Source organism: Pan troglodytes, chromosome X, assembly GCF_028858775.2.
Source record: "Pan troglodytes isolate AG18354 chromosome X, NHGRI_mPanTro3-v2.0_pri, whole genome shotgun sequence".
NCBI lineage: Eukaryota > Metazoa > Chordata > Mammalia > Primates > Hominidae > Pan > Pan troglodytes.
Window position 1 is genome coordinate 45,835,993 of NC_072421.2, and position 13,756 is coordinate 45,849,748.

Sequence of the window (13,756 nt, forward strand, 5' to 3'; positions counted from 1 at the left end):
TTATTTATCCAGCTTGGGATTTTGTATGGTTCTTAATGTCATTATCTTTTAAAACACTGTCTCTCTTTCATGCTCTGTATTCCCTTCTTTTGGAAATTATATTAGAGAGATGGTGAACATTCTTATTCTATTCTATGTGTCTTTTCACTCTGCATTTACATATTTTATTTGTTTTTTGTTTTTACTCTACTTTAAGTTATTTTTTCATACCACTCTTCCAAATCAGCAATACTCTCTTCTGCTATGTATAGTGTGTTGTTTACCATATCCATTGATTTTTAACTTCAAAAACCGTATTCTTTTACTTCTGAAAGTTTTATTTCACTGGTTTTCAAATCTTTCTATGTTTTTTCTTGATAATTGTATATCCCTTTTCGTGATTTTCAGTTTTATTTGAGAAAGGGTCTCACCCTGTGGCCCAGGCTGGAGTGCAGTGGTGTGATGACAGCTCACTGCAGTTTCAAACTCTGAGGATCAAGTGATACTCCTGCCTCAGCCTCCTGAGTAGTTGGGAATACAGTCACACACCACCATGCCTGGCTAACTTTTTTTTTTTTTTAATTTTGTGGATGCATAGTATGTATATATATTTATGGTATACATGAGATGCTTTGATACTGGCATGTAATGTGAAATAAACACATCATGGCAAATGGGGTATCCATCTTCTAAAGCATTTATCCTTTGAGTTACAAGAATACAATAACATTCTTTAAGTTATTTTAAAATGTACCATTAAGTTATTATTGACTGTAGTCACCCTGTTGTGCTATCAAATAGTAGGTCTTCTTTATTTTTTCTTTTTTTTTTTTTTTCTTTTGTACCCATTAACCATCTCCACCTCGTCCAACACCCCCACTACCCTTCCCAGCCTCTGGTAACCATCTTTCTACTCTCTATGACTATGAGTTCAATTGTTTTGATTTATAGATCCCACAAATAAGTGAGAATATACAATGTTTATCTTTCTGTGCCTGGCTTATTTCACTTCACACAATGATCTCCAGTTCCATCCATGTTGTTGCAAATGACTGGATCTCATTCTATTTTATGGCTGAATAGTACTCCATTGTGTATATGTACCACATTTTCTCTATCCATTCATCTGTTAATGTATGCTTACATTGCTTCCAAATCTTGGCTATTGTGAACAATGCTGCAACAAACGTGGGAGTGCAGGTATCTCTTCGATATACTGATTTCCTTTCTTTGGGGTCTATACTCAGCAGTGGAATTGCTGGATCCTAAATTTTTTAAGGAATTTTATACTCACCAGTGGAATTGCTGGTAGCTAAATTTTAAGGTTTTTGAGGAACTTCCAAACTGTTCTCCATAGTGGTTGTAATAATTTACATCTCATCAACAGTACACAAGTGTTCTCTTTTCTCCCCATCCTTGCCAGCCTTTGTTATTGCCTGTCTTTTGGATATAAGCCATTTTAATTGGGGTAAGATGATATTTCATGTAGTTTTGATAGGCATTTCTCTGATGATCAGTGATGTTGAACACTATTTTGTATGCCTGTTTACCAATTGTATGTCTTCTGAGAAATGTCTATTCAAATCTGTTGCCCATTTTTCAATTGGATTATTAGATTTTTTTCCTACAGAGTTGTTTGAGCTCCTTATATGTCCTGGTTATTAATCTCTTGTCAGGTGGGTAGTTGGTAAATATTTTCTCCCATTCTGTGGGTTGTTTCTTCACTTTGTTGATCGTATCCTTTTTTGTGTAGAAGTCTTTTAACTTGATATGATCCAGTTTGTCCATTTTTCGTTGGTTTCCTGTGCTTGTGGGGTATTGCTCAAGAAATCTTTGCCCAGACCAATGTCCTGAAGATTTTCCCCAATGTTTTCCTGTAGTAGTTTCATAGTTGGAGGTCTTAAATTTAAGCATTTAATTCATTTTGATTTGATTTTTGTATATGGCAAGAGATATAGGTCTAGTTTCTTTCTTCTGCATATGGATATCCAGTTCCTAGCACCATTTATTCGATGATATTGTTTTTTCCCCAGTGTATGTTCTTGGCATCTTTCTTGATAATGAATTCACTGTAGGTGTCTGGGTTTGTTTCAGGGTTCTCTATTCTATTTCATTGGTATATGTTTCTGTTTTTATGCCAGTACCATGCTGTTTTGGTTACTATAGCTCTGTAGTGTAATTTGAAGCCAGGTAATAGTTTGTTCTTTTTGCTTAAGACAGCTTTAGATGTTCTGGGGCTTTTGTGGTTCCACATAAATTTTATGATTTTTTTTTCTATTTCTATGAATTATCTATTGTAAATAGAAATCCTTTTTAAATTTCATTTTCGTATTGTTCACTGTTCAAATATAAGATCATGTCATCTGTAAACAAGGATAATTTAACTTCATCTTTTCCAATTTGGATGGCCTTTATGTCTTTTCTTGTCTGATTGCTCTAGCTAGGACTTCTAGTACTATGTTGAATAACAGTGGTGACAGTGGGCATCCTTGTCATGTTCCAGATTTTAGAGGAAAGGCTTTCAGTTTTTCCCCATTCAGTATGATGCTGGCTGTTGGTCTGTCATATTTGACTTTTATTATGTTGATGTATGTTCCTTCTATCCCCAGTCTCTTGAGTGTTTTTATCATGAAAGGATGTTGAATTTTGTCAAATGCTTTTTCAGCATCACTTGAAATGATCATGTGATTTTGATCCTTCATTGTGTTGATATGAGTATCACATTGATGGATTTGTGTATTTTGATCCATCCTCACATCCTTGGGATAAATCTCACTTGGTCATGATGAATGATCTTTTAAATGTGTTGTTGAAATTGGCTTGCTGGTATTTTGCTGAGGATAATTGCATCAATATTCATCAATGATATTGGCCTGTCATTTTCTTTTCTTGATGTATCTTTGTCTGATTTTGGTATAAGGGTAACTGTTCTCATAGAATCAGTTTGGATGTACTCCCTTTTCCTTTATTTTTTGGAATAGTTTGAATAAGATTGGTATTAGTCCTTTAAATACTTCATAGAATTCAGCACTAAAGCCAGTGGGTCCTGGGATTTTCTTTACTGGGAGACTTTATTCTGGCTTTGATCTTATTACTTGGTGTGTTCAGGTTTAGGATTTCTTCATGGTTCAATCTTGGTAGTTTGTATGCCTCTAGGCATTTTTCCATTTCTTCCAGATTTTCCAATTTATTGGCATATCATTGCTCACTGTGGCCACTAAAGATCCTTTGAATTTCTGCAGTATCAGTTATAATGTCTCCTTTTGAATTTCTGATTTTATTTGGATCTTTTCTCTTTTTTTCTTAATTAGTCAGGCAAAAGTTTTGGCAATTACGTTTAACTTTTAAAAAATCAACTTCTTTTTCATTGATTCTTTAGATTCTTTTTTCATTTCAATTTCATTTATTTCTGCTCTGATTATTATTATTTCTTTTCCTCTACTGATTTTTAAGATTGGTTTGCTCTTGCTTTTCTATTTTTTTAAGATGCATCATTAGATTGTTCATTTGAAATTTTTCCCCCCTTTGATGTAGGCGCTTATAGCTATAAACTTCCCTCTTAGTATTGCTTTTGCTGTGTCCCATAGGTTTTGGTATGTTGTGTTTCCATTATCATTTGTTTCAAGAAATTTTTCAATTCCCTTTTTAATTTCTTCATTGACCCATCAGTCATTCAGGAGCATATTGTTTAATTTCCATGTATTTGTATAGTTCCCAAAATTCTTCTTGTTATTGATTTATAGTTTTATTCCATTGTGGTCAGAGAAGATGCTTGATAGCATTTCAGTTTTTTGGAGTGTTTTAATACTTGTTTTGTGAGCTAACATATCATCTATTCTTGAGAATGTTCCATGTGCAGAGGTAAAGAATGTGTGTTCTATAGCTGTTGAATGAAATGTTCTGTAAATACCTATTAGATCCATTTGATCTGTAGTGCGGATTAAGTCTGATGTTGCTTTGTTAATTTTGTGTCTGGAAGATCTGTCCAATGCTGTAAGTGTGGTGTTGAAGTCTCCAGCTATTATTGTATTTGGATCTATTTCTCTCTTTAGCTCTAATAATATTTCCTTTATGTATCTGGGTGATCCAGGGTTGCATGCATATATATATTTACAGTTGTTATATCCTCTAGCTGAATTGACCCCTTTATCATTATGCAGTGACCTTCTTTGTCCCCTTTTATAGTTTTTGTCTTGATATCTATTTTGTCTGATGTAAGTGTAGTGACTCCTACTCTTTTTGGTTTCCATTGGCATGGAATATCCTTTCCATCCCTTTATTTTCAGTTTCTGTGTATCTTTATAGGTTAAGTGTGTTTCTTGTAGGCAACAGATCAACGGAACTTGCTTTTTCATCCATTCAGCCACTCTATGTCTTTTGATTGGAGAGTTTAGTCCATTTACTTTCAGTGTTATTATTGATAAGTAAGGACTTACTCCTGCTATTTTGTTATTTGTTTTATGGTTATTTTGTGGTGTTTCTTCCTACATTCTATCCTTCCTGTCTTCCTCTGAAGGTGGTTTTTCTCTGGTGATATGATTTAGTTTCTTGCTTTTTATTTTTGTGTATCCATTGTATGATTTTCATTTGAGGTTTCCATGAGGCTTGCAAATAGTATCTTATAATCCCTTATTTTAACCTCATAAAAACTTAACACTATTTGCATAAACAAACAAGCAGAAAGAAAATGAACAAAACCTCTACACCTTCACTTTATTCCCCTACATTTTTACATTTTGTTGTTTCTATATGTATCTTATTGTACTATGTCTTGAAAACTCATTGTAGTTATTATTTTTGATTGGTTCATCCTTTAGTCTTTCCATTTAGAGTAAGAGTAGTTTATACACCACAGTTACAGCATTATAATATTCTGTGTTTTTCTCTGTACTTACTATTACCAGTGAGTTTTGTACCTTCAGGTGCTTATTTATTGCTCATTAATTTCTTTTCCTTTCTGATTAAAGTACTCCTTTTAACGTTTCTTAGGACAGATCTGGTGTTGATGAAATCCTTCAGCTTTTGTTTGTCTGAAAAGTCTTTATTTCTCCTTCATGTTTGAAGGATATTTTCACCAGATATACTATGCTAGGGTATAAGTTTTTTTTTTCCTTCAGCACTTTAAATATGTCATGCCACTCTCTCCTGGTTTGTAAGGTTTTCACTGAAAAGTCTGGTGTGATGTATTGGAGCTTTTTAATAATTTTAATATTCTTAGAGAGTTTATATGTAATTCTACTACATAAATTTCAAAAGAATAGTATTCTTATCTATTTTTCATTCTGATTCTCATTCATGGTGGCTTGTGTTCTTATATTCATTGCAGTTTTTATTGTGAGCTTTTGCTTTGTAAAAAGGAAGGGGATCTTTCTGTGTGGAAATTATGCATGACCCATATTGAGGAAAGGACTTGTCAGAGAATTCTTATGTTTTTCCCTTCCAGTCCTCCTGAAGTAAAATGAACCTGAAACCACTTTTCCACTTTAAAAAATGTTTTATTAACAAATAATGACTGTATATATTTATGGGTGTAAAATGATGCTTCAGTACATATATATACATCTAGAATCAGCAAATTAGGCTAATTAATATAGCAATCACATCATATACATATCATTTATTATTTGTGGTAGAATTTTTTTCCTTTTTAATTTTTGTTTTATATTTGGAAATGTGCAATTTTTATTAGAAAACTAATAAAAACTCTACACTTTAACCTTATCCCCTCAATTTATGTCTTTTTTTAACCTTTTGTTGTTTCTTCTTATGTCACATTGTACTATGTCTTGAAAAGTTGTTGTAGAAGTTATTATTTTTCATCGGTTCATAATTTTGTGTTTCTACTTGATATATGCGTGGGTTTTTTTTTTGTTTTTTCCTCTATTTTATTTTATGTTATTAACTTTTATTTTGGGTTCAGAGTACATGTGAAAGTTTGTTGTTTAGGTAAGCTACTGTCATGAGGGTTTGATGCATAGATTATTTCATCACTTAGGTACTAAGCTTAGTACCCAATTGTTATTTTTTCTGCTCTTCTCTTTCATCCTGTACTCCTCCCTCAAGTAGACCCCAGTGTCTGTTGTTCCATTCTTTGTGTTCGTGAATTCTCATCATTTAGCTTCCACTTATAAGTGAGAACATGCAGTATTTGCTTTTCTGTTTCTGCATTAGTTTGCTAAGGATGATAGCCTTCAGGTCCATCCATGCTCACACAAAAGACATGATCTTCTTATTTTATGGTTGCTTAGTATTCCATGGTTTATATGTACCACATTTCGTTTGTCTAATTTGTCATTATGGGCATTTAGGTTGATTTCATGTCTTTGCTATTGTGAATAGTGCTGAAATGAACATTTGTGTTATATACCCAGTAATGGGATTGCTGGATCAAATGGTAGTTCTGCTTTTAGCTCTTTGAGGAATTGCCTTTCTGCTTTCCCAATAGTTGAACTAATAAACACTCCTACTAACAGTATATAAGTGTTCTGTTTTCTCTGCAACCTCACCAGCATCTGTCATTTTTTGACTTTTTAATGATCACCATTTTAACTGATGTGAGATGGTATCTCATTGCGGTTTTGATTTGCATTTCTCTAATGGTCAGTGATGTTGAGCTTTTTCTCATATGCTTTTTTAATGGGGGTAGTTTGGTGGGGGTTTTTTTGTAAATTTTTTAAGTTTCTTATATATGCTGGATATTAGACCTTTGTCAGATGCATAGCTTGCAAATATTTTCTTCCATTCTGTAGGTTGTCTGATTACTCTGTTGATAGTTTCTTGCTTTGCAGAAGCTCTTAAGTTTAATTAGATCAAATTTCCCAATTTTTGCTTTTGTTGTGATTGCTTTTGGTGTCTTTGTCATGAAATCTTTTCCTGTTTCTATGTCCAGAATGGTATTGCCTAGGTTGTCTTCCAGGTTTTTTATAATTTTGAGTTTTACATTTAAGTCATTAAACCACTTTGTGTTGATTTTTGTATATGGTGCATGAAAGGGGTCCAGCTTCCATCTTCTGCATATGGCTTCTCATTTATCTCAGCATTATTTGTTGAATAGGGAGTCTTTTCCCCATCACTTGTTTTTGTCGGCTTTGCCAAAGATCAGATGGTTATAGGGGTGTGGGCTTGTTTCTGGGCTCTGTATTCTGTTCCATTGGTCTATGTGCCCGTTTTTGTACCAGTACCATGCTGTTTGGGTTACTGTAGCCATTTAATATAGTGTGAAGACACATAATGTAATGCCTCCAGCTTTGTTCTTTTTGCTTATAATTGCCTTGGCTATTTGAGCTCTTTTTTAGTTGCATATAAATTTTAAAATAGTTTTTTCCTAGTTCTGTGAAGAATATCATTGGTAGTCAGAAATAGCATTGAATCTGTAAATTGCTTTGGGCAATATGGCCATTTTAATAATTTTGATTCTTCATATCCGTGAACATGAGATGTTTTTCCTGACAATTACAGTGTTATGATTTTTTTGTCCTTACTATTACCAGTGAATTTTTCTTACTTTCATATGATTTCTTATTGCTCATTAACATCCTTTTCTTTCAGACCAAAGAACTTCCTTTAGCATTTTTTGTAGGACAGGTCTGGTGTTGATCAAATCCCAACATTTTTGTTTTTCTGGAAAGGTATTTATTTTTCCTTCATGTTTTAAGCACACTTTTGGCATATGTGTTGTTCTGGGGTAAAAAGATTTCCTATATTAGTGCATATGTCATGCTGTTCTTTCCTGGCCCATGTTTGCACTGAAAAGTCTGCTGCCAGATGTGCTGGAGCTCTGTTATATGTTATTTGCTTCTTTTCTCTTTCTGCTTTTAGAATTCATTCTTTATCCTTGACTTTTGGGAGTTTGATTATTAACTGCCTTGAAGTAGTCGTCTTTGGATTGAATCTGCTTGGTGTTCTATAACCTTCTCATACTTGAATGTTGATATTTTTCTCTAGGTTTGGGAAATTATCCTTTTGAATAAACTTTCTACCATGATCTCTCCCTCTACCTCCTCTTTAAGGCCAACGACTGTTAGATTTGCTCTTTTGAGGCTATTTTCTAGATCTTGTAAGCATGCTTCATTATTTTTTATTCTTTTTTGTCTCCTCTGACAGTATGTTTTCAAATAGCTTGTCTTCCAGCTCACTTATTCTTTCTTCTGCTTGACCAATTCTGCTCTTAAGAGACTCTGATCCCTTCTTCAGTATATCAGTTGGATTTTTTAACTCTAGAATTTCTGCTTAATTCTTTTCAATTATTTTAATCTTTTTGTTAAATTTATCTGATAGAATTCTGAATTTCTTTTCTGTGTTATCTTGAATTTCATTGGGTTTCCTCAAAGCAGCTCTTGTAAATACTGTGTCTAAGAAGTCACATATCTCTATCTCTTTAGTATTTGTCCTTGGTGGCTTATTTGGTTCATTTGGTGATGGCATGGTTTTCTGTATGTTTTAGATTCTTGAAGATGTTCATTGTTGTCTGGGCATTGAAGAGTTAGATATTTATTGTGTCTTTGCAGTCTGGCCTTGTTTGTTCTCATCCTTCTTTGGAAAGCTTTTGACATATTTGAAGGGACTTGGACCCCAAGCCTCATAATGCTGTGCTTTTTGGAGACTCACAGAGGCACTGTCTCGGTGGTCTTTGATAAGATCCAGAAGAATTATCTGGATTATGAGGCCGTGACTCTTGTTTATTTCTCTATGTTCTCCCAAACAAATGAATTCTCTCTCTGTATGCTGAGCTGCCTGGAACTAGGGGTGTGGTGATGCAAGCACCCTTGTGGCTACCACCACTGGTACTGTGCTGGATTAGTCCTGAAGCCAGCACAGTTTTGCATCTTACCCAAGGCCCATTGTAAGCAATTACCTGACTACCATTTATGTTCCCTCAAGGCCCTAGGGCTCTATAATCTGTGGGTGGGAATGCCAGCTAGGTTTGTGTCCTTCCCTTCAGGGCGGTGAGTTCTCTAGGCCCTGGTTGGGCCTGGAGGTGCTATCTGGGAGCCAGCAATTGGGGTAAAAAACCTTAGAAATGTACCTGGTATTTGAGTTGACTGCAGCTCAGCTGGCACTGAAACCACAATATAAAATAGGTTATGCACTTTCCTCCTCTTTCCACAAGCAGAGGAGTCTCTTCCTGTGGCCGTTACCACCACCAACCCATGGAGCTTTCTGCCAGGCCACTACTGATATTCACTTAAAGGTCAAGGGCTCTTCAGTCAGCTTGTGGTGAATGTTGCCAGACCTGGGAATCACCCTTCTGGACAGTGGGCTCCCCTCTGGCCCAGGCCAGATTCAGAAATGCTATCTAAGAGCTTTGGCCTGAACTTGGGTACCTGAAGTACCTGCTTATTGTTCTACCCCACTCTGGCTAAGTTTGTACCTAAGTGCAAGACAAAGTTCCCTTTACTTTTCTCTCTGCTTTTCTCAAGCAAAAGAAGTCTTCCACAGTTAGGGATAGCGACCACAGCTAGAAATGTGCTGTCTCACACCTGAAGCCAGCAAGTCTCAGAGTCTCACCCCAGGCCCATGGCATCCTACCTAGGCATCACTGCTGGTTATTTTGGGCCCAAGGGTCCTTTAGTCACCAGGTGATGAATGCTGCCAGGACTGGGTTTGTCCTTTCAAGCCAGTGGGGTCCCTTTTAGTCCAGGGTGTGTCCAGTAATGTAGTCCATGAGCTAGGGCCTGAAAAGGGTGCCTCATGACTGCACCTGGTACCCTATCTTACTGTGGCTGAGCTGGCATCCAAGATGCAAGACAAAGTCCTCCTTACTCTTTGTTCTCCTCTCCTTAAGCACAAGGAAGGAGTCACTTTTGTTGCTGCAAGTTAAGCTGCCTGGGATAGGGGCAGGGGTGGTGCAAATATTCCCTTAGCAGCCCCTGCTCATATCTCCCTAGGTCATGTGCCACCCTAGTCCACTGGCTCTAAGCCCAATCCAGCACTAGGAGTCACCCAGGAGTTGCAGTCCTCGTGTCCTAGAATACCTTTCAAATTTACTTATGACCTGAGAGCACTTTGGTGCTTGGTGGTGATGCTTGCCAAGAAACACAAGTTCTGGCCCCTGGGATGTGTGGTTTCCCCCTGGTCGGGGATGGTCCAAATGATCCCTCCTTGCATGGGTGCTGACTAAGTCCAGCACAGCTTTGCTCTCCACTGTGACAGGGCATCCCTGAATTCAATGCAAAGTTTCCCAGCCACTTTGCTTTACTTTCTCAAGTGCACAGACTCCACACTGTGCAGCCACTGCTGGGATATGGTGTAGGGGTTGTGTTGGCAATTCAGGACTGTCTTGCCTGCCCTCTTCAATGCCTCCTTCAGTGATATGAAGTTAAAACCAGGTACTGTGATTGCTCACCTCATTTTTGCTTCTTCTTGTGGTGCTTTTCTGTGTGCAGATGTTAAAATTTGATATTCCTGGCTGGGGGAAGGGATGAATGGTGTAGCCTTCTTTTCCACCATCTTGTTGTGCTCCTGATGTAATTATATTTCCTATGGTGAGAAAATTTATGCTGATTTATCACCTAGGAATTTCTTGAATCAATCAGTGTATTGGGAGAAAATAGAGTATATCTTATTTATTGGTATGGTATATAACATTAATAGATTTTCTGATAGTGACTTATTATTTCATTTCTGGGATAAATGCTACTTGGTTGAGATGGGTTTTTGTTTTGCCTTCAGTACAAAGCTGGGTTTTACTTCATGAGATAGGTCTAGGATTTTCTTCTTTTATATTTTCCTCCATAAACTGTGTGTGTGTGTGGGTGTGTGTGTGTGTGTGTGTAGGGAGAGAGAATGAGAGAGAGCAAGTTAATTTAACAATGCTGAAATCTCAGAGGCTTAAGACAACAAATATTTGCTTCTTGCTCATAACAAATGTGCTTTACAGAACTGAATGAAATTGAGACCTGATATAGTTTGGCTGTTTCCCCACCCAAATCTCATCTTGAATTCTAGCTCCCATAATTCCCACATACCATGGGAGGTGATTGAGTCATGGGCCAGGTTTTTCCCATGCTGTTCTTGTGATAGTGAGTAAGTCTCACAAGATCTGATGGTTTTATAAATGGGAGTTCCCCTGCACATGCTCTTTTGTTTGCCACCATGTAAGACGTGCCTTTGCTTCGCCTTTCCATCATGATTGTGAGGCTTCCCCAGCCATGTGGAACTGAATCCATTAAACTTCTTTTTCTTTATAAATTACCCAGTCTCAGGTATGTCTTTATTAGCAGCATGAGAACAGACTAATACACCTACCTTTTACCACGTACAAAAATTAACTCAGGATGGATTAAAGATTTAAATGCCAGACCATAAACTATAAGAATCCCAGAAGAAAACCTAGGAAACACCATTTTGGACATCGGGTTGGGAAAGAATTTATGACTGTCCTCAAAAGCATTTGCAATGAAAACAAAAATTGACAAGTGGGACCTAATTGATCTAAAGAGCCTCTGCACAGCAAAACAAACTATCAGCATAGTAAATAGACAACCTACATAATGGGAGAAAATATTCACAAACTGTGGATCTGACAAAGGTCTAATATCCAGAATGTATAAGGAACTTAAGCAATTCAACAAGCAAAAGACATATAACCCCATTAAAAAATGGGCAAAGGACATGAACAGACATTTCTGAGAAGAAGACATATAAGTGGACAACAAACATATTAAAAATGCTCAACATCACTAATCATCAGTGAAATGCAAACAAAAACCACAATGAGATACCATCTCACACCAGTCAGAATGGCTATTACTAAAAAAATTTTTAAAAATAGACTCTGGTGAGACTGTGGAGAAAACGGAGTACTTATACACTGTTGGTGAGGTTGTAAATTAGTTTAGCCACTGTAAAAAGCAGTTTGGAGATTTCTCAAATAACTTAGAACTACCATTTGACCCAGAAATTGCATTACTGGGTACATATCCAAAAGAAAACAAATCATTCTACCAAAAAGACAAAATCACTTGCATGTTCATCGCAGCACTATTCACAATAGCAAAAGACATGGAATCAACCTAGATGCTCATCAGTGGTAGTGATTTGGATAAAGAAAATGTGGTACATATACAACATGGAATACAGTGGAGCCATAAAGAAGTATGAAATCATGTCCTTTGCAGCAACATGGATGCAGCTGGAGGCCATTATCCTAAGCGAATTAATGCAGGGATGGGAAACCAAATACTATATGTTTTGTTTATAAAGGGAAGCTAGACATTGGGTAGTCATGGCAATAAAGATGGAAACAACTGACACTGGGGTCTACTAGAGGGAGGAGGGAGGAAGGGTGTTAGGGTTGAGAAACTAATTGTTGGGTACTACGCTCAGTACCTAGGTGATGGGATCATTCGTACCCTAAACCTCAGCATCACACAAAATACCCAGGTAACAAACCTGCAAATGTAACCCCTGAATCTAAGATGAAAGATGAAAAAAAAAGTTAAAAAAAAATCTGCTTCAGGTGGGGCATCTCTTCAGAGCAGATCTCCTCAAGGGGATCCAGGCTATTTTCATCTTACGATGTTGTCATCGATTCTAGATCTCTTCAGCAGGGGATGATCTCAAGGATGGTGAAGGGGCTCTTGACTTCCTCAGTCCCGAAGGGACCATGGACAAAAACTAGTCCCATGGCTCCACCCAGCTCCAAAGGGGCTAAGAAACATAGTCTTTTAAATTCTCAGAAAGGAAAGGAGAACTGTATGTTGGAGAGCACAAGTAATGTCTACCACTCAGGTAGTATAAATTTGAACCTTATGAAGGCAGATCTGCAGTTTTAAATTTTCAAGGGAGACTTTTCTTCCCACCCAAATCCCTGACCCAGATGTTACCTTTGCTGAAGTATTTATGGTCTGTCTATACTTTCAAATAAAGTAGAGAGTTTTAAGAGCTCATGTTTCATTCAGGGATCTCAATTCCATCTCTATGCCTCACAAGAACCCAAGATGTATGCTTCCCTAAGTGGCTGTTAATATCTAAGTCTTTTATTTACTGATGTAGGTAATACTTTTAGGGCAGCCAAGGCATTAATGCCTTATACAGTAGAGGTTTCCCCCTAACCCAGTTTTGACTCCTAGGAATTCCTTCATTCCTTGCACTTTTAATTTTTATGTAGCTTCTAACTGAAGGGAAAATTACAAGAACTCCTATATATCACTTATCCAGATCCACTAACTTTTTTACATTTTACTCATATGTGCTTGATCTCTCTCTCACACACACATACACACACACACACACACACACACACACACACAATTTACTAAGGAAAATGTAAGAGAAGAAAATCCTAGAACTATCTCATGAAGAAAATGTTATATCAAATCCAGCAGTACCAGAAATAATTCAAAACAGAATAAAAGCATCTTAACTTTGTGAATCATGTTTTTAAACACTTTCTCTGTTTTATAATGCTCTGACATCTTGGTTTCTTGCTAATCCTGGAAAGACTGCCTCTCCCAGGGATAGCTAATTCCTAGAGATAGTAAATAACTTGCCTGCCAGTAAGCCTTTCATAAGCAAACCAACCAATCCAAAGCCCATAGCTTCAACTACATCTTTTATCTAGCTCTTAAATACCAAGCCAATATTTTCCCTGCCCTGAATCATCCTAGGTCCAGGCATTGGACAATTAGGGACCACACCTAGAGCTTAGAGCCTGCTGAGGTTATTTAAACTAGCTAATCTTAAACTGAAGGTCCCCAGATTCTAAGTGAAGTAACTAAGGAATGGAAAAACAAACATCATATCTTCTCACTCATAAGTGGGAGCAAAGCTATGA